Below are 22,970 nucleotides of genomic sequence, written 5' to 3' on the forward strand. Positions count from 1 at the left end.
AATACTGAGCAAAGGGGCTGAATACTTATGACCATGTTATATTTCAGTTTTGGGTTTTTTAATAAATTTGAAAAAATTACTACATTTCTGTTTATTTTTTCACTCACGATGGGGTGCAGAGTGATCATTAATGAGGAAAAAATTAACTTTTTTGAATTTACCAAATGACTGCAATGAAACAAAGAGTAAAAAGGTATGAATACTTTCCGTACCCACTGAATATATATAACCACCATGTTCATTACTTTTTAAATATACAGTAGAGAGCAAATGTTTTAGACAGGTGTGGAATAAATGCTGCAGAGCAAGGATGTTTTTTTTAAATAGAAGTGTTAATTCATTTTATTTTTTAGCAATTAAAAAAATGCAAAGTGAATGCACAAAAGAGAAATCTAAATGATATTTGTTGACCACTCTTTGCCTTCATCAATTGTTCTAGGTACTTGCCACTTGCAAACAGTTTTTGAAAACTGGAGGTTGTTCCAAACATCTTAGAGACCTATCCACAGATCTTCTGTGGATGTCACTTGTGCAAATCCTTCTGTCTCTTCAAGTGATCCCAGACAGACTGGATAATGTGAGATCAGGGCTCTTCGGGGACCGGATCATCACTTCCAGAAACTCTTTGTTCTTAATGTCATTGGTTGGACGCTTGGGGTCGTTGCCTGGCTGCAAAATAAATTTGGAGCCAATCAGATGCCTCCCTGATGGTATTGCATGGTGGATAAGTGTCTGCCTGCATTTCCCAGCACTAAGGACACCATTAATCCTGACAAAATCCCCAACTACATTTGCTAATATGCAGCCTCAAACTTGCAGGACCCTCCCCCGAGCTTCACTGTCCCTGCAGACCATCATAATTGTGCCGCTATCCAGCCCTTCGGAGAACAAACTGCCTTTTGTTACAGCCAAATATTTCACATTATGACTCCTCAGTCTGGAGCATCTGCTGCTATTTTTCTGCAACCCAGCTCCTATGTTTGTGCTCTTATTTGAGTTGTTTGACTTTGATTCCAATTATAAGGTGGGGGCTTTTTGGCCACAATTCTTCCATGAATAAAACTTTTGGCCAGACGTCTCTGAATAGTAAATGGGTCTAGATGGTCCCCCCTGGTTGTGGTGAGTTCTGGGCTGATGGCACTGCTGGAAAGCTTCATATTTTGGATAGACATAAGCATGATGTGTCTTTCATATGCTGCACTAAGGCTCCTTGACCGACCACTGTGTCTATGGTCCTTAATGTTGCCCATTTCTTGATGCTTCTGCAAAAGAGCATGAACAGCACATCTTGAACCCCCACTCTGCCTTGAAATATTTACCTGGTAGAGACCTTGCTGATGCAGTATAACTACCTTGTGTCTTTTTACTGTGCTCAGTCTTGCCATGGTGTATGACATCCGACTTGATATTGTCTTCCACAAACTCAACTTTGTAGCAGAGATTGGCTGTTCCTCACCCAGCTTTATGTCTCTCACACAGCTCTGTTTCAGTTAATGACAGTTACAATCCACATATGAAAATGATTATTGTCTCCTGTTTTTTTTATAATTTTACCTGACTATAATCCTACAAAATACCTGACTTTTTCTAAATGTACCTGTAAGAATTGATGTTGCTTTGCAGGTAAAGTGCAGTCATCAAATATTGAAGTGATTTAGATTTCTCTTTACTTCAATCCCTCTACATTATAGTAGATAAAAATAAACTATTAAAGCTTCAATTTTTTAAAGCTTTCTTTGCAGTATTTTGTCCATAACCACCTAAAACTTGTCACAGCACTGTATATTTGTGTAACTGGTGTGGTGGAACCACTGTCCCGTGGTCCAAGGAGAGCCTGGAGTGGCGTGACTAGGTTAGCACCTGACTCTTCATTAGAGCCTCTGATGGTGGGTTAGGCTTGGCTCCGTTAGGCTTGGCTCCTGATGAACACCAGGTGCTACTCCAGGACAGACCATGGACGCACGACAGCTGACCCCCAAGGGACAGGTAGGTGGAACAGGACAGTAGGAGAGTACATCAGATACAGACACGCAGGCATGGCAGGAACCCAGGAACCACAGATGCAGGTTGGTATGGCTGATATGCAGATAAGCACGGCAAATGCAAGCGGTTCCGGCTGATATACAGATTGGCACGGCAGGTGCAGCCGGGTTCGACTGATACAGATTGGCACAGCAGGTGCAGGCAGGTCCTACTATTATACAGATTGGCACGGCAGGTGCAGATGATATACAGATTGGAATGACAGGTGGGTCCGGCTGATATACAGATTGGCACGGCAGGTGCTGGCGGGTCCGGCTGATATAAGGATTGGCATGGCAGATGCAGGCAGGCCTGGCTGAAATACAGACAGACAAGGCAGGTACTGGCACGGGGAATAGGGACGGACAGACACTAGTGGAACTAGATGGGGACTAATGGACAGGGACCTGAGACCTAGCAAGCGTGTTCGGAACAAACTAACAACGTCGCACAGGCACCTCCATGCAGGTGGAGGTGCCTTAAATAATAAGTGTCTCCCAGCCATTGACGGAGGACACTTTAGGATGGCGAGTGGCCCCATTAAGGAGGGAGAGCGCATGCACCCTAAGCACAGTGCCCAGGGATCTGCGCATAGTGCCGCCAGAGAGGAAGGAGGAATACAGGACGGGGGATGCAGCGGTGAGTCGGCATCCCTGCCTGGGAAGAGTAGCAGCATGCAGGGACACCGATGCTACAGTCTGTGTCTTAGAACCCACAGAAACATATTTAAGGCACCTGTTATCAGTGACATACGTGGGAATTTGTTTAGTTGTAGAGGCCCGTTATGAAGTTGACTATAATTTTGACATTTCCAAGCACCAATATACTGTATTATATAAATAAATATATATATATATAAATATATATATATATATATATATATATATATATATATAATAGTCCTAACAGAAGACATGGCGGGATGAGATTTATGATATATGGTGTAACTGATATTCCACAATACAAGATAATGTTATTTACCGCGGTGAGGAGATAAATCCAAAAATAAAAGATGACTGCGAAGATTCCACAGGGGGCCGGAAAGGCGGCTGGAGACAGATAAAACAAACAGGGCTTAGTTGTGTAAACGCTAGGACTATTTTCATAAGGCTCAGGCCACCAAAGCGCAGTCATTTCGGAGGACTCCACCACTGAGAGCCTTGGCTGGATACCAGGCCATGTTTATTGAACGACTTTCTTTGACAGAAGCCAAGATGGAAATGTTTGTTGTTCTATATATAAAAATCCAGAATCAGGACATGAGGTACCAAAGAGCATTTACCCCCCAACCACCCACCAACATAAGAGATCCGTCTTAGCTGTTCAGAGCAAACGTGGAAGTCATCTACTAGATATGAGCCTACAATTGTCTACATGGGGGGTCTTTGTGGTCCGATGACATACAACCAACTATAGCCTGAAATCACTAGGACATAGACAGGGTAATAGCTGGATGGTGGGGCTAACAGAGCAAGTTCTCCGACGTGGTATGTATAAGGGGATTACCAACAAGGGAACCGTGACAACTTTTCAGTGGAACACTGTTGTGAATTCTGTTATCGAGCTCCCTCCTGTGGTCATGAATGGTACTTCGGTGAGTTCTGTCCATGGACTCCCTCTGGTGGCTGTGAGTGGAGCTGCTGCTTCTGAGGTTCCTTCCACAGGTGACGTTGTTTATTCCTTGGCTGGCTGCTCTATTTAACTCCACTCAGATCGTTACTCCATGCCAGCTGTCAATGTTCTTGTACTGGTTCAGTTTGCTCTTGGATCTGTCGGGTGACCTGTCTACTCCAGCAGAAGCTAAGTCTCGGCTAGTTTATTACTTGTTCTTTGTTTTCTTGTCCAGCTTTGCTATCATGATTTTGCTTTGCTAGCTGGAAGCTCTGGGATGCAGAGTGGCATCTCCGCACCGACTCAGGTCTTTTTGCACACTCTGCGTGGTCTTTTGTAGTTTTTTGTGCTGACCGCAAAGTTACCTTTCCTATCCTCTGTCTGTTTAGTTAGTCTGGCCTCCCTTTGCTGAAACCTGTTTCATTTCTGTGTTTGTGACTTCATCTTAACTCACAGTCAATATATGTGGGGGGCTGCCTTTTTCTTTGGGGAATTTCTCTGAGGCAAGGTAGGCTTTATTTCCTTTCTCTAGGGCTAGTTAGCTCTTAGGCTGTGAAGAGGCGTCTAGGGAGTGTCAGGAACGCTCCACGGCTATTTCTAGTGTGTGTGATAGGATTAGGGATTGCGGTCAGCAGAGCTCCCACTTCTCAGAGCTTGTCCTTTGTTGGTTTAACCATCAGGTCTTTTCGGGTGCTCCTAACCACCAGGTCATAACAGAACACAAAGCAAATTTCACCAGTAACCATGCCCCTTTTTCTTAGTTCATGCCCCTCCATACCCATTACCCACTCCCTACTCACCTTTCAATGCCTCCCTGAATGAAAAAAACGTCCAGGATCTTTTAGGCAACTTCGTCAGGGCCCAGGAGACTATCTGACTCTTCCAAGAGTCTTGCCAACATGCCATACCTGCCAACTTTTCACTTTTAGCATCTGGTAGAGAAATCCAATTGTGGCATGCAACACAAATTTCACCAGTAACCATGCCCCATTTCTTAAATCATATTCCTCCACACCATTACCTGATTCCCTGAATGAAGAAACATCCAGGATGTTTTAGGCAACTTCGTCAAGTCCTAGGAGACTATCTGACTCTTCCAGGAGTCCTGGGGGTCCCTCCTTATTTCAGGAGCTTTCAGAGAAAGTAATGTATGTGGATAACACATTTGTGTTAAACATGGAAAACCCCTTGATGACTAATGAATTTGGTGCATCTTTCAGCCAGCTTTGGGGTCCTGGGTGACACCAAGGACAACATTTGCAAGAAGTTTGTATGTTCTCCAAGTGTTTGCGTCGATTTTCTTCGGGGCTTCTGGTTTCTTCCCACACTCCAAAGACATACTGATAGAGAATCTAGATTTTAATCCCCAATGGGGACAGTGATGACAATATCTGTTTGTATGTTCACCAAGTGTTTTGGGGGGTTTCCTTCGGGTCCGCCAATTTCCTCCCAAGCCTCAAAAATATATGGATAGGGAATCTAGAGTGTGAGCCCCAATGAGGACAGTGATGACAATATCTGTCCATCAAGCTAAACTACTGTCACCTTATGTCAGTCGACTGAAATGGTGCAATTTTTGGATATGAGAAGCAATTAATAAAACCACTAAAGCATACCTGTGCTGACCGGTGGGTGGTTCCTCCAAACTACTTTTCTATATAGATGAATTGAGGAGCACAGGGGTCTGCACCAGAAGAACTAGCGACCCACCATATAACATGCTATGGTGTGCAACCTCCACCCCCCTAGTAGAATCAGATAAAAAACTGACGTCTGTTTCTTTCTTACATATTTTAGGCTCTCCACAGACGGAGCAGCATTTACACTATGTGGGAACATGGCCACAGACTAACATACAAAAAAGATATGGTATCCGGTTATACTTTTCTGCATAGGATATCTTTATCATTTTAATAAAAACTATATCTGTATGTACTTCAAATGGTTTTATGTCGTTTTTTCATACTATTATTTCATTAGTTTTTATACAGTTATATACTATTTCATTATATACACTTTTACAAACTTTGATATAGTTTTACATACTTATATTTAGTTTTTATACATTATGTATTTTGATATACTGTTTAGTTGTTATATGTACTTTTACATACAAACAAAATAATTGTATATAAAACTATATTAAAGAACAAATACGGTAAGTACAAAATCTAAATAAAATATATAAAATGATATGAAAGTATGTAAACGTTTATATACCAGTGAGTAAAATAACTAATAGTATATAAAAATACATAAGTGTATGAAAGTATAAAAACTAAATAAAATTATATGAGTATGTAAAAGTATATCAAAATACATAAAAAATGTGTAAAACTAAAAAAGTATATACAATTATATAAAAGTTTGTAAAAGTATATATAAGTCTTAAAACAAAATAATGGTATATAAAACTAAATAAAAAAAATATTTGTACAGTTGTGTGAAAAAGTGTTTGTCCCCTTCCTGATTTCCTATTCTTTTACATGTTTGTCACAATTAAATGTTTCAGATCATCAAACAAAATTAAATATTAGACAAAGATAACACAAAATGCAGTTTTTAAATGAAGCTCTTTATTATTAATGGAAAAACAAATCCAAACCTAGAGGGCCCTGTATGAATAAGTGATTGCCCTCACCCCTCTTAAAACATAAATTAACTGTGGTTTATCACATCTTTGGGATGCTGAGTTCACATTCCCTAGCCACACCCAGGCCTGATTACTGTCACACCTGTTCTCAATCAAGAAATCACTTAAATAGGACCTGCCTGACAAAGTAATGTAGACCTAAAAGTTGCTCAAATGCTAAACATCATGCTGCAATCCAAAGAAATTCTGGAACAAATAAAAAACAACTTAATTGAGATCTATCAGTGTGGAAAAGGTTATAAAGCCATTTCTAAACCTTTGGGACTCCAGATAACCACAGTGAGAGCCATTATCCACAAATGGCAAAAACATGGAACAGTGGTGAACCTTCTCAGGAGAGGCCAGCCAACCAAAATTATCCCAAGAGTGCAACAACGACTCATCCAATAGGACACAAAAGACCCCACAACAACATCCAAAGAACTGTAGGCTTAATTTGCTTCAGTTAAGGTTAGTGTTCCTGACTCCACCATAAGAAGGAGACTGGGCAAAAATGTCCTGCATGGCAGAGTTCAAAGAGGAAAATATCTGCTGATGAATAAGAACATAAAGGCTCGTCTCAGTTTTGCCACAAAACATCTTAATGATCCCCAAGACTTTTGGGCGAATACTTTGTGGACTGATGAGACAAAAGCTGAACGTTTTGGAAGGAGCATGCCCCATTACATCTGGCGTAGAAGTAACACAGCATTTCAGAAAAGGAACCTCATACCACCAGTAGAATATGGTGGTGGTAGTGTGATGGTTGAGGGCTGTTTTGCTGCTTCAGGAGCTGGAAGACTTGCTGTGGTAAATTGAAACATGAATTCTGCTGTCTACCAAAAAATCCAGAAGGAGAATGTCTGGCTATCTCTTCAGGATCTCAAGCTGAAGCGCACTTGAGTTATGCAGCAGGACAACGACCCAAAACACAGCAGCAAGTCCACCTCTGAATGGCTTAAGAAAAACAAAATGAAGACTTTGGAGTGGCCTAGCCAAAATCCTGACCTTAAACCGATTGAAATGCTGTGGCATGACCATAAAAGGGCGGTTCATGCTCGAAAACCCTCCAATGTGGCTGAATTACAACAATTCTGCAAAGATGAGTGGGCCAAAATTCCTCCAGATCATTGTTAAAGACGCATTGCCAGTTATTGCAAACTCTTGATCACTGTTGTTGCTGCAAATGGTGGCCCAACCAGTTATTAGATTTAGGGGGCAATCACTTTTTCACACAGGATCCTGTAGGTTTGGATTTCATTTTCCCTTAATAATAAAGATCTTCATTTTAAAAACTGCATTCTGTGATTACTTGTGTTATCTTTGTCTTATATTTACATTTTTTTGGCGATCTGAAACATTCAAGTGTGACAAACATGCAACAGATTTGGAAATCAGGAAGGGGGCGAACACTTTTTAACACAGCTCTATCCTTACATTGCTTTTTATACTTTTATTTAGTTTTCATACTTTTGTACACTTATGCATTTTGATATAAAGTATAAAAAACTAAATAGTGTATGTACTTTTACATACCGTACTTTTATTGAGTATTTATACACTTTTTTGTATTTTTATATACGGTTATTTCATTTTATGTACTTACATGTACTTATACTTTTACGTACTTGTTATACTTTTATACACTTACTTTTATGTATTTTGATATTCTATTATATACTTTTGCATATTTTTATACTTTTTACAGTTTTATACACTTTTATGTATTTTGATATGCTATTATTTACTTTTACACACTTTTTAAGTTTTTCTATACATTTTAATCTAGAACACCTGATTATTCAACACCTTTCGTGTCCCCCTGATGCCGGATTAAAGGAATTTACTATATTTATGTGCAAAGTAACTTGTAATATTGCTGCCAAAATAGAGTTAGTTCCAGATGAGCAATGACTGGAGCCAGATTAAATATCTAAATAACACCCGTGGGGTAAAAAAAAAAAAAAGAATATGGATATCATGACAGCTATAGTTAGTTCTTGATAAACTATTTGAATGGTAATTTGTAGTAACAAGTCGACTTTAAAAAAAAGTGACCTGCAAATCCCTGGAACAAAACAGCTGCTGCTGGTGGTAAAGGAGGGGTGGGCTGCGCTGCGGCCTGACAGGTACATTTTGAGTTTTGATAAAGCCCAGGCGGTTCCAGCTATTTATCTAGTGCTGCAGTTGAGGCTGGATCTATTTGTCACCTGAAGCTAATGCCCCTGGGGCATTAGAGAGTAGCGTGCGGAGAGAGCCAATCCAGCTGCTGGATAAGTGTACACAGCTGGGGCATCCTTTTGACTTTTCCCCTTTCGCCCTTTACCTTGTTTTTGGATTCGGATAGAATTCCCGGCGGAATCGTTGCAACACTTTCTTAGAAGTCAAACAGGTGTTTGTAATATGCGAGCGTTCCCAGTCCAAAACTATTCATTGTGCGAGAGACAGACAGGCACTTCAGCCTAAAAATCCTATCTGCACATGTTTGGTGGATGTGAAAGTAGCAGCACCCTTTCGGTTGAATTTTTGTACATTTACAGAATCAAAAAAATGTGGATATAGGTCTTTAGAAGCTAAATCCATCGACACCTTTTATTTTTTCTATCTGTTGCTGCATTCCTGAGAAATCAGAGTTTTCATTTTTTTTTTCATTCATGTATAAATGAGTCATTACGTGATCTGGGCATGACACAGGACTTCCCGAGCCTCTGACTTGCCTAGAATCAGCCTGTCTAGCTTTTTTTTATGCTTTGTCTGTAGTTACTATTGATACTTTACAACTGATTTTTTGCTTGCTGCAAAACTATGGTAAATCGAGGGAGGTTTCACTGGGCAAATTTTCTGCAATGTAACACACTATTGACACACAAACACATAGATGTATCTATCAGGGTACAAGAAAAAACTGCTTTTCTGGGGCCGAGTAGCCAAAAGGCCCAACCTCACTTAAAGAGTGGCCATATATGTATAAAAATATATGACATTGTTTAAATGCCGCTCTTCTCCTGAATCTGGTGATGTTTCTCTTTTGTTTCTGCGCCTCTCCGTTCCTGAGATATGGCTCCTTCTTCCCTGTACATAAATTTACTAATTTTAGTCAAGTGGGCGTAGTTTTTAACTCTGCTCAGTGGGAGTCACCTTAAAAACCATGCCCACTTGGCTAACAAGGCTAGATTTTTATACAGGAAAGAGCGGGTCATATCTCAGGAACGGAGAGGCGCAGGAACAAAAGAAAAACATCTCCAGATTCAGGAGAACGGAGGTATTCACACCAGGTTAAGCAAAATACCATATATGCTTATGACAAATGACAGGTCCTCTTTAAATCAGACAGGAGACTGAATGCAGGTGGTGGAACTTTTAATACAGGTCGCTGGAAGTTAAAAGAAAAAACAAAACAGACTCTCTCGACAAAAGTGAAGACCACAATGGAAAAGTTTCTCTCATCTCATGCTGCAAGTGATCAAGGTGGAGAGTGGCCCTATTCGAAGTTTTGCTATAGGGCCCCAAAGGCCCGTAACAGATCCATCATAGCCATCCCGTTCATGAATCCAGTATGAACAGTCCCTATGGCTCCTTATTTCTGATCTGTAGCCACTCAATTTAGGTCTACCATTTTCTCTTTTCGGTCACCTGGTGGAAATCTTCACGTGTATTTTCAGCCTGTCCTGTCCTGCTCCCGGTATAGAAGCTGTAATCAGTATTATATAACATCAGTAACATCTGCTGTGCGATAGAAGATCAGGATATGTGACAGCTCGGCAAAAAAAAAAGAGAAAAAACCTTTCGCTGAGTCTTGGCCATGTCAACGATTAGGAAATGGGGAATGTAGTGCCATCGTTAAGTAGGTAAATGGGTTGTCTACTTTAGAAATCTCGTTTTTAAACATTCTACCAGGAATTTCTATTTTAACCTTTTTCGTGAGAGAACGTTTTTACCTTTTTGCACTTTCATTTTGTTCTCCCATTCTTCTAAGAGCCATACCATTTTTTTTAACATGTCATGATGATTACGATTATACCAAACCTGTATGGGCTTTTTTTTATATTTTAGTTAAAAAAAAAATAAAAAAAATTGTAAAATTCTATGTCGTTATTTTCTTTGACTTGTAATTTTTAGATTTTTCCGTTGCGAGAGCTGGGTGACGGCTTTTTTTTTTTGGTTTTAACGTGCCGCGCTTATGTTTTTTTCGTTAATATTTTAAGGTTCATGCAACATATTAATCCGTTTTTATTGCATTTTTTTTTTGTGGGAACTGAAGTGACCAAAAAAACCACAAATATGATATTTTTACTTTTTTTCTTGTTTTTGGCATTTAACGTATCTTGTAAATAGTTTTGGAGGCCCCTTTCCCTGCCTCTTTGAATGAGGAAACCTTCAAGAATAGCTGGATTTGGGAGCTTTTAGGCAGGTTCAACAGGGCCTCTGAGATTTGCTGATTTTTTTCAGGAGTCCGGAAGATCTCCCACTTTTCTAAAGCCCCTCGGATGTTCCTGGAGAGTTGACAAGTATATGGAATCTCTCAAATTGTTCCAATCTATACAACATACGCAACCGGCAAGATTCAGCCTTAGCACCTATTCTGAAGCCACTCCATCTACATACCTCGTTTTATAAACCTGCATTCCCTGCCTCCCAGAATGAGGAGATCTTCAAGAATACTTGAATTTGAGAGCTTTTAGGCAGGTTCAACGGGGCCTAGGAGACTTTCTGACTTTTTTAGGAGTCCAGTAGATCTCCCACTTTTCTGGAATCCCTCAGACGTTCCTGTAGAGTTGGCAAGTATGTGGAATCTCCTACATTTCTATAACCCCTACAACGTACGCAACCGGCAAGTATCAACCCTAACACCTATTCTGAAGCTACTCTATCTCCATTTCCCATTTTATAAAGTCACATTCACTGCTTCCCGGAATGAGGAGAACTTAAAGAATACTTGGTTTGGGTGCTTTTAGGCAGGTTCCACAGGGCCTGTGAGACTTTCTGACTTTTTTAGGAGTCCAGTAGATCTCCCACTTTTCTGGAATCCCTCAGATGTTATTGTAGAGTTGGCAAGTATGTGGAATCTCCTACATTTCTATAACCCCTACAACGTACGCAACCGGCAAGTATCAACCGTAACACCTATTCTGAAGCTACCCCATTTCCATTTCCTGTTTTATAAAGTCGTATTCACTGCTTCCCGGAATGAGGAGAACTTCAAGAATTCTTGGTTTTGGGAGCTTTTAGCCAGGTTCAACAGGGTCTGGGAGATTTGCTGATTTTTTTCAGGAGTTTCAAGATCTCCCACTTTTCTAGAATCCCTCGGATGTTCCTGGAAAGTTGGCAAATATGTGAAATTTCCTAAATTTCTACAACCCATACAAGGTATGCCAGAGGCAGGTATCAGCCGTAACACCTATTCTGAATCCACTCCATCTCCATTTCTCGTTTCATAAAGCCGCATTCCCTGCTTTCCGGAATTAGTAAACCTTCAATAATACGTTTTAAAAGCAGGTTTGACAGGGCCCAAGAGATTTCTTGACTCTTCTAGGAGTCCAGGAGATCTTCCCTTTTTCTGGAATATCTCAGACCTTTGGAGAAAGTTGGTGTAGCATGAGGTATCTCAATTGCTACAATTCATACAATGTGTGCCAAATTTTGGACGTAACCCCCTTTCTGAAGCCACTTCTTATCCATGCTTGTTTTTTGCTTCTACAAGCCCTGTTCCCCCTGAATGACGAAACGTTCATGAATAGCTGATATTTGGAATTTTTCTGGCCGTTTCACCAGGGCCTGCAAGGTTTGCTAGCTCCTTCAGGAAGATTCTGCTTTTTCTAGACGTTTGGCGAGATTTGGCAAGCATGATGTATCTTGTAGCCTCTTTTCTGAAGCCACTCTGCCTTCATTCTTGTTTCTTGGCTCTTCAAGCCCTGATATTTGCCTCCTTAATGAGGAAAACCTTAAAAAAATAGGGCGAAGGAGATTTGCTTACTCTCCCAGGTGTCTGGGTGGTATCCCCTTTTCCAAGACTTTACCAGACATTTGGAGAGAGCTTTCAGGTATGAAGTATCTCATTAACTGCTACAGTCCATGCAAAATGTTCCACCGGCAAATTGCAGCTGGAGCTCCTTTATACGAAGCCACTCCTCCTCCATGCCAGTTTCTTGCTTTCCCAAATCCTGTTCTTTACCTCCTAAATAGTGTTGAGCGATACTGTCCGATACTTGAAAGTATCGGTATCGGATAGTATCGGCCGATACCCGAAAAGTATCGGATATCGCCGATACCGATACCAATACAAGTCAATGGGACACCAAGTATCGGAAGGTATCCTGATGGTTCCCAGGGTCTGAAGCTCCTTCAAGCCCTGGGATCCATATTAATGTGTAAAATAAAGAATTAAAATAAAAAATATTGATATAATTACCTCTCCGGAGGCCCCTGGACATCACCGCTGGTAACCGGCAGCCTTCTTTGCTTAAAATGAGCACGTTTAGGACCTGAGAATGATGTTGCGGCTTCTGATTGGTCGCGTGCCGCTCATGTGACCGCCACGCGACCAATCAGAAGCCGCGACATCATTCTCAGGTCCTAAATTCCTAGAATGAGGAGTTTAGGACCTGAGAATGACGTCGCGGCTTCTGATTGGTCGTGTGGCGGTCACATGAGCGGCACGCGACCAATCAGAAGCCGTGACGTCATGGAAGTCCCTAAACGCGCTCATTTTAAACAAAGAAGGCTGCCGGTTACCTATAAACAGAAAGATAGTGAGGAAACACTTAGCTAACATAAATTAATTCAAGTCTCCAGGTCCAGATGAATTACACCCCAGGGTACTGAAGGAGATAGCAGAAGTAATTTTTGAACCACTCTCCATAATCTTTGAAAATTCTTGGAAAACAGAAGTCCCAGAAGACTGGAGAAGAGCAAATGTTATTCCTATCTTGAAAAAGGGGAAGAAGGTGGACCCAGGGAACTATAGGCCGGTGAGTCTGACTTCTATATCAGGAAAGATCTCTGAACAAATTATTAAACAACATGTTTGTAAGTACCTGGATAAAAATGAAGTGATTAACCAGAGTCAGCATGGGTTTGTAACTAATAAGTCATGCCAGACTAACCTAATTTCCTTCTATGACAGAATCACTGACTGGGTGGATCAGGGAAATGCTGTAGATATAATATATCTTGACTTCAGCAAAGCATTTGACAAAGTATCTCACACAATCGTTATTGAAAAAATTACTAAGTATGGAATGGACAAGGCACCTGTTAGGTGGATTCATAACTGGCTTAGTGATCGACCCATAGAGTGTTTGTAAATGGCTGCACATCCAGTTGGAAGAATGTCTCAAGTGGGTTACCACAGGGTTCTGTCCTGGTTCTTGTATTGTTCATCTTTATCAATGATTTAGATGAAGGAATTGAGGGTACACTGATTACATTTGCTGATGACACAAAGCTAGTAGGGATAGCTAATGCTAGAGAAGAGAGAGAGGATTCAAAAATATATAAATAAACTGGAGCAGTGAGCAGCAACTAACAGAATGGTTTTTAACAAGGAAACATGCAAAGTACTACATCTGGGCAATAAAAATGAAAAAAGCATATACAGAATGGGAGGAATAGGGCTAAGCAACAGCATGAGTGAAAAAGACTTGGGTATACTAATAGATCATAAACTGAACATGAGTCAACAGTGTGATGCAGCAGCAAAAAAGGCAAATACAATTCTGGGATGTATTAACAGAAGCATACAGTCTAGATCACATGAAGTCATTATTGCCCTCTACTCCTCTTTGGTCAGACCTCATCTGGAATACTGTGTCCAGTTTTGGGCACCACATTTTAAAAAATCAACAAACTGGAGCAAGTTCAGAGAAGAGTGACTAGAATGGTGACTGGTCTGCAAACCATGTCCTATGAGGAACGGTTACAGGATTTGGGAATGCTTAGCTTGCAAAAAAAGAAGACTGAGAGGAGACTTAATAGCGGTCTACAAATATCACAAGGGCTGTCACATTGGAGAAGGATCATTTTTATTCTCATTTGCACAAGGAAAGACTAGAAGCAATGGAATGAAACTGAATGGGAGGAGACACAGATTAAATATTAGAAAAAACTTTTTGACAGTTCGGGTGATCAATGAGTGGAACAGGCGGCCAGGAGAAGTCTTCAAAATGAGACTGGACAGACATCTGTCTGAGATGGTTTAGGGAATCCTGCTTTGAGCAGGGGCTTGGACCAGATGATCAAGGAGGTCCCTTCCAACTACCATTCTCTGTTTCTTTCAGAAATTCTGGAGGTCTCCCCTTTTTCCAGTGTTACAGACAGCAAGTATCTTGTATCTCCCCAATTTCTCCAACCCTTACGATAAACAAAATAAATATATTTTGAATTAAAAATATATACAGTATATAACTGAACTTTTTTACGCATTCCTTAAAGAAAAACTAATTTTAATTTACCAAAATTAGGTAGAAATTTCAAAATAATGAGACTTCACCAAGCAACGTTAGCAAAAAAATAAATAAAATAAACTGCGTCCTTTAGGGTTAATCATACGTCATCACTGTGTTACTTTTTTTTCTAGTCAACTGAGAATCCTTTTTGACTGCACGCAAACCCTAGGACATTGTTCCCAAAATCTTTTCTAATTTCTATAACCTTCTATTCTAGAAACATCTCTGGCACACTGCATCCATTGTGATGTCCCTTTCCCATTTTTTATATGATGCGTGCGGAATTTTGGGGGTTATTAAGAGGACATTCTGAGATAGAATTCCTATGAAAGGAAAACTAACAATGCGACCATCATTTAAAGGGTCAGATTATTTTTTGTATTTATATTTACCCTGAAATTCTGTTCTATTATATTCCCGAAATGTGATCCCATTTATTAGACGCCATATGTTAATAGCTGACATAATTTTTTAGAGTCATTTTTCGGTTTTGACCGGATTTTCTTGGCACGCTTCCGGGGTTAAATTAGATTGTCTGCTATAAATGGGAACGAACTGTGAACAAAGATCTATTATTTCCAATAATTTTTTTTTTTAATGTTCTTTGTATTTTCTTAATTCTTGGTATTTGATAAGAGGTCTAAATTTAGAGCTGGTGTATGCATCTGTCAGGGATTTAAAACCGCCATCCCATGAGCTTTACCAGTTCATAGACAGTTAAAGAGAACTTTTTTGGGGGGTGGGAATTCCACAGTCGGGTGTATCATCCACCCTACAATGTTGCATTAGATCCAATCTATCCAATTTGTGGAAATCAGCATGGGAAAAAAAAGGAAAACCCCATTTTGTGTGCATTATACAATATTCATTGTGAATTTAGCCAGGATTTCTAACAAAAATGAGTCGTGTAGCTGTGGAAGATTGCATCAGCCGCAAAAGGCTCACAACACCAAGACATCCCTATAATGCCTTGCAGCCATCCCATCACATGGTATAGCATAGCCAATCAGAAGAGACTATCATAGACTGTATAAAAGCCAAAGGCAGGGAATTCAGCAGCCATTTTATGGTGAATCTGGATACCGAGATGACGTCACAGCTCACAGCTTAGTTATAGAAATAGTAGAGGAAGTCATAATATGATGACTGATTTAAGAGTGAGAACAGGTAAGGGCCTGTTCACATCACATATGGCTCGATGGAGCCATTCACCATAGTGAGGCAAATGGAGTCACTTTGCTCTGTCTTGTCTCTGTTGCACCATTTTTACTGGATGGCTAGATCGGAGGAATGTCCAAATCCCGTTTTTTTTGGAGGACTTCAAACAGAACCGTATAAGGAGTCACGAACACGTAACTCAAACGTGGTATGAAAACATTTCTAGTCCTGATACTTTTTTCATAACTAGACAGAACTGTCCAGAATAACTGAGCGGCCTGCCCTTTGTAGGTTTTTAATGGCAGCCATATTGGTTGTCATCCGGTTTTTCCAAAATGTTCAAAACTTTACATAAGAGATAACCTCACAGACTTGTTTTTTTTATCATTATTATTATCATAGTGGTACATATTCTTTAAATTAATAAGAAAAAAAATATATATATATATATACACATCATGTTTTAATATCCCTTAAAGAACAAATCCAGGAATATCGCTATGCCATGGGTTGCATGTTATTGCTTTCATTTGGCAGCAAAGCACCAATGATTATGCCAAGGTTTTCTTTATATTGATTTTTTTTCTACATGTTTTTCATAAAGGAAATGTACAGACATATGGGAAGTATTTTTGGGGTCCAGAGGCATAAATCGAATCTTATGGGTCCAACTGCAAAGTCTATAACTGGCCCGTCGCTTAGCATGTGGTAGACACAGAATGTTTTTGTGTAGTAGAGGGGCATTTGACCCTTCTCAAGGTTTGGGACTATCACAAGAACCAGAGGCGTAACTAAAAGCTTTTAAGCCCCAATGAAAACTCCCTTACCTACGATGTATAGTGTCTTCTTATGTAGTAGAATTTTTTCACCTATGACGAATAGTATTTTTTTTTGTAGCAGAGGGGCATTTGGCCTTATTCTGGGCTCGGGACCACCATAACACCATAATTAGAAACTTCTTGGTTGCAATGCAAAATTTGTAAAAGGGCCAGTGCCTTATGTGGCAGATGGGCATTTGGCCTTCCTCAGGACTCGGGATCACCATAAACATCAGGGGCAAAACTAGAAACTTCGGGGCCAAATGTGAAATCTGTAAAAGGGTCACATGTAAAAGTGTCTTCTTCTGTATCAGAGGGGCATTTGGTCTATTTCAGGGCTTGGGACCAACATAAACACCAATGGCATAACTAGAAGCTTCGGGGTCCTAATGCAAAATCTGTAAAAGTGCCACCACTTACCATGTGGTAGATACAGAGGGTTTTTGTGTACTAGAAGAGCATTCGACCCTTCTCAAGGCTTGGGACAATCGTAAGAACTAGAGACCTATGATGTATAGTGTCTTCTTATGTAGTAGAGATATATTTGACCCTCCTCAGGGCTTGGGATCATTGTAAGAACTAGAATGAAGTACCTAAAAGTTTCTTGGCCCCAAAGAATAATCCTTCCCCCACGACGTATAGCATCTTCTTCTGCAGCAGAGGGGCATTTGGCCCTAATCAGGACTCAGGACCACAATAAACACCAGGTCTATAACTAGAAGCTTCTGGGTCAAATGTGAAATTTGTAAAAGGGCCACATGCAAAAATGTCTTCTTATGTGGCAAAGAACCATTTTGACTTCCTTGGGGCTCGGGACAACCAAAAACATCAGGTGCGTAACTATGAGCTTCTGGGTTCCAGTGCAAAGTTTTTGAAAAGGGCCACACCCAAAAGTGTCTTCTTATGTGTCAAAGAGTCATTTTGACTTCCTCGGGGCTCGGGACAACCATAAACATCAGGTGCGTAACTATGAGCTTCTGGGTTCCAGTGCAAAGTTTGCAAAAAGGGACACACACAAAAATGTCTTCTTATGTGTCAAAGAGTCATTTTGACTTCCTCGGGGCTCGGGACAACCATAAACATCAGGAGCGTAACTATGAGCTTCTGGGTTCCAGTGCAAAGTTTGTAAAAAGGGCCACACACAAAAGTGTCTTCTTATGTGGCAAACAGTCGTTTTGATTGCCTCGGGGCTCGGGACAACCATAAACATCAGGTGCGTAACTATGAGCTTCTGGGTTCCAGGGCAAAGTTTGTAAAAAGGGCCACACAAAAAAGTGTCTTCTTATGTGTCAAAGAGTCATTTTGACTTCCTCGGGGCTCAGGACCACCATAAACATCAGGTGCGTAACTATGAGCTTCTGGGTTCCAGTGCAAGGTTTGTAAAAAGGGCCACACAAAAAGTGTCCTCTTATGTGGCAGAGGGGTAATTGACCTTCCAAGGGGCTCAGGACCACCATAAACATCAGTGGCATTACTAGCGGCTTCTGGGCCAAATGTGAAATCTGTAAATGGGTCACCTGCAAAAGTGTCTTCTTATGTGGCTGAGGGACATTTTGCCCTCCTCATGGTTTGAAACAATTATAAGAACCATGGTCGTAACGAAAAGCTCCCGTGACCCTACACAAAATCTGTAAAAAGGCCTACACTTCAGCGTATTGTGTCTCCTGATGTAACAGAGGACATTTGTCCCCCTCAAGGCTTGGTCGCAACTGCAAAATACGGTATGTCCCTGGACTTTAAGTACAACAGTCTGAATTGAATTTAGATTAATAGGAAGCGGGTTTTCTTTTTGTTGAGTCTTTATATAGTAGTTCATCTTCTGCCGCCTCGCAGATGTGGCCAGTAACCATACGTGCTGTACATATGCTGCCGGGAAGGGGACGAGACGCTGGAATAGCATATGCTTTTGTCCATCGCCTCCTGAAACTCAGCTTTTTGGAAGAACAAAAAAGTATAGTAGAGCGTAAGCATAAAAAGTTACGGTTAAATCTACGAGGCACTCTGAGTGCGGTTGACACTGCCGAGCTAGCAGACCCGGGAGTGATGAGACCCAGTAAGGTTAAAAACAGCTGTTTGTGGGATGTTTGCAGGGTAAGCATTTTCAGCCTGTGCTGAGAATTATAGAGACGCTAAACTTGGAATAAGAGTAAATCCAATATACGGTATTGTATCATCATAACAGATCTGCGAGCACATCTGCTGCTCCTGCTAAAGGAGGCACCTCGGATGACCCAGGATCTCAGGCGTGCTGCCACCATAGTAATTATACAGACACTGTACATCTTTGTCTCTGTCACAGTATAGGATTTCAGATCTATATGGTGGTATTATTTGGTCACTGCATTTTTTTTTTTGCATATACGTATATTGGTGTTATTTGGGGCACTATATGTTGGTATTATTTCAAGATTGGATTTTGGTAATATTTGAGCACTATAGGTTGATGTTATTTTAACACTGTATGTTGGTATCATGTAACACTACACGTCGGTATTATTTGATCACTGTATGTTAGTTTATATGAGCTCTATATGTTGGTATTATTCGTGCACTGTATTTTGTATTATGTGATCAGTGTGTGGTGATATTATCTGAGCACTAAGTATGTATTATGCTAGCACTACATGTAGGTATATTTTGGTCAATGTTTGGTTTTATTATATGACCAGTGTGTAGTAGTATCATATGAACACTATATGTTTGCATTATTTGTGCGCTGTATGTTAGTATTTGATTTTAGCACTATATGTTGGTATTAGTTGATCCATTTTATATTCTTATGTATATATTGGTATTATGTGAACACTATATGGTGGCATTATTTTATTATTGTATTTTGGTAATATTTAATAATTATATGTTGGTATTTTTCAACACTGTATATTGGTATTATGTAAGCACTGTACGTTGGTATTTTTTAAAGACGGTATATTTGTATTTTATGAACTCTATATGCTGGTATTATTTGGTCACTGTATTTTTGTCTTATATGATCACTGTGTGGTAGTATTATATGAGCACTAAATTTTAGTATTTTATTTGAGCACTGTATGTTTGTTTTGTTTGTTAATTTCTTTTTCTATTATTTGAACACTATATCTAGATATTATTAGGTCACTGTATGTCTCAATTTTCTGAACAGTTTACGGATGCATTATTATATGAGCAATGTATGTTAGTATTTGATTTGAGCATCACATGGTGGTATTCTTTGGTCACAGCATTTCTGCATGATGATGTATATGGTGGTATTATTTGAGCATTATATTGTGGTATTTACGTTGACAGTTTATAATTTTCACATGGTTTATGGTGGCACAGTATATTATTTTTTTTAGGCATTTGGGATTCAAATAAATCTGAAAACTAACTCAAAAGCAAAATTCTGATTTTTTTAGAAGGCGACTGAAAGTAGTTGATGCCTTGAGTTGGGATGACAAACACGGTAACAAGCTATCGACAAATTTAAGACAGTTTGCCTTGTAATTTTGAGTCCATATAATACTGCCATATAGTGGTAATAAAATATAGCACACGTGGTACCACCATAATTGTACAAAAATAATGCCTAGCATTTAAATAACACTCCCTTAAAGATTCTGTATAGTAGTGCTACATAGTGACAAGATAATATTGTCACAGACAGTCCAAAAATTATCCGCCATATACTGCACAAATAGTATGCAGTATCCAAATAATAATTCTTAAAGAGCCAGCATAATATTGTCACATAATGACCGCTAGATACGGCTTCCTTAACCCCTTCATGACCCAGCCTATTTTGACCTTAAAGACCTTGCCGTTTTTTGCAATTCTGACCAGTGTCCCTTTATGAGGTAATAACTCAGGAACGCTTCAACGGATCCTAGCGGTTCTGAGATTGTTTTTTCGTGACATATTGGGCTTCATGTCAGTGGTAAATTTAGGTCAATAAATTCTGCGTTTATTTGTGATAAAAAGGGAAATTTGGCGAAAATTTTGAAAATTTCGCAATTTTCACATTTTGAATTTTTATTCTGTTAAACCAGAGAGATATGTGACACAAAATAGTTAATAAATAACATTTCCCACATGTTTACTTTACATTAGCACAATTTTGGAAACAAAATTTTTTTTTGTTAAGAAGTTATAAGGGTTAAAATTTGACCAGCGATTTGTCATTTTTACAACGAAATTTACAAAACCATTTTTTTTAGGGACCACCTCACATTTGAAGTCAGTTTGAGGGGTCTATATGGCTGAAAATACCCAAAAGTGACACCATTCTAAAAACTGCACCCCTCAAGGTACTCAAAACCACATTCAAGAAGTTTATTAACCCTTCAGGTGCTTCACAGCAGCAGAAGCAACATGGAAGGAAAAAATGAACATTTAACTTTTTAGTCACAAAAATTATCTTTTAGCAACAATTTTTTTATTTTCCCAATGGTAAAAGGAGAAACTGAACCACGAAAGTTGTTGTCCAATTTGTCCTGAGTACGCTGATACCTCATATGTGGGGGTAAACCACTGTTTGGGCGCACGGCAGGGCTTGGAAGGGAAGGAGCGCCATTTGACTTTTTGAATCAAAAATTGGCTCCACTCTTTAGTGGACACCATGTCACGTTTGGAGAGCCCCCGTGTGCCTAAAAATTGGAGCTCCCCCACAAGTGACCCCATTTTGGAAACTAGACGCCCCAAGGAACTTATCTAGATGCATAGTGAGCACTTTGAACCCCCAGGTGCTTCACAAATTAATCCGTAAAAATGAAAAAGTACTTTTTTTTCACAAAAAAATTCTTTTAGCCTCAATTTTTTCATTTTCACATGGGCAACAGGATAAAATGGATCCTAAAATGTGTTGGGCAATTTCTCCTGAGTACACCAATACCTCACATGTGGGGGTAAACCACTGTTTGGGCACATGGTAAGGCTCGGAAGGGAAGGAGCGCCATTTGACTTTTTGAATGAAAAATTATTTCCATCGTTAGCGGACACCATGTCGCGTTTGGAGAGCTCCTGTGTGCCTAAACATTGGCGCTCCCCCACAAGTGACCCCATTTTGGAAACTAGACCCCCCAAGGAACTTATTTAGATGCCTAGTGAGCACTTTAAACCCTCAGGTGCTTCACAAATTGATCTGTAAAAATGAAAAAGTACTTTTTTTTCACAAAAAAATTCTTTTCGCCTCAATTTTTTCATTTTCACATGGGCAGTAGGGTAAAATGGATCATAAAATTTGTTGGGCAATTTCTCCCGAGTACGTCGATACCTCATATGTGGGGGTAAACCACTGTTTGGGCACTTGGCAGGGCTCGGAAGGGAAGGCGCGCCATTTGACTTTTTGAATGGAAAATTAGCTCCAACTGTTAGCGGACACCATGTCGCGTTTGGAGAGCCCCTGTGTGCCTAAACATTGGAGCTCCCCCACAAGTGACCCCATTTTGGAAACTAGACCCCCCAAGGAACTTATCTAGATGCATATTGAGCACTTTAAACCCCCAGGTGCTTCACAGAAGTTTATAACGCAGAGCCATGAAAATAAAAAATAATTTTTCTTTCCTCAAAAATGATTTTTTAGCCTGGAATTTCCTATTTTGCCAAGGATAATAGGAGAAATTGGACCCCAAATATTGTTGTCCTGTTTGTCCTGAGTACGCAGATACCCAATATGTGGGGGTAAACCACTGTTTGGGCGCACGGCAGGGCTCGGAAGGGATGGCACGCCATTTGGCTTTTTAAATGGAAAATTAGCTCCAATCATTAGCGGACACCATGTCACGTTTGGAGAGCCCCTGTGTGCCTAAACATTGGAGATCCCCCAGAAATGACACCATTTTGGAAACTAGACCCCCAAAGGAACTAATCTAGATGTGTGGTGAGGACTTTGAACCCCCAAGTGCTTCACAGAAGTTTATAACGCAGAGCCATGAAAAAAAAAAAAAAAATTATTTTCTCAAAAATGATCTTTTAGCCTGCAATTTTTTATTTTCCCAAGGGTAACAGGAGAAATTTGACCCCAAAAGTTGTTGTCCAGTTTCTCCTGAGTACGCTGATACCCCATATGTGGGGGTAAATCACTGTTTGGGCACATGCCGGGGCTCGGAAGTGAAGTAGTGACGTTTTGAAATGCAGACTTTGATGGAATGCTCTGTGGGCGTCACGTTGCGTTTGCAGAGCCCCTGATGTGGCTTAACAGTAGAAACCCCCCACAAGTGACCCCATTTTGGAAACTAGACCCCCAAAGAAACTTATCTAGATGTGTGGTGAGCACTTTGAACCCCCAAGTGCTTCATAGAAGTTTAT

Source organism: Ranitomeya imitator, chromosome 4, assembly GCF_032444005.1.
Source record: "Ranitomeya imitator isolate aRanImi1 chromosome 4, aRanImi1.pri, whole genome shotgun sequence".
Lineage (NCBI taxonomy): Eukaryota > Metazoa > Chordata > Amphibia > Anura > Dendrobatidae > Ranitomeya > Ranitomeya imitator.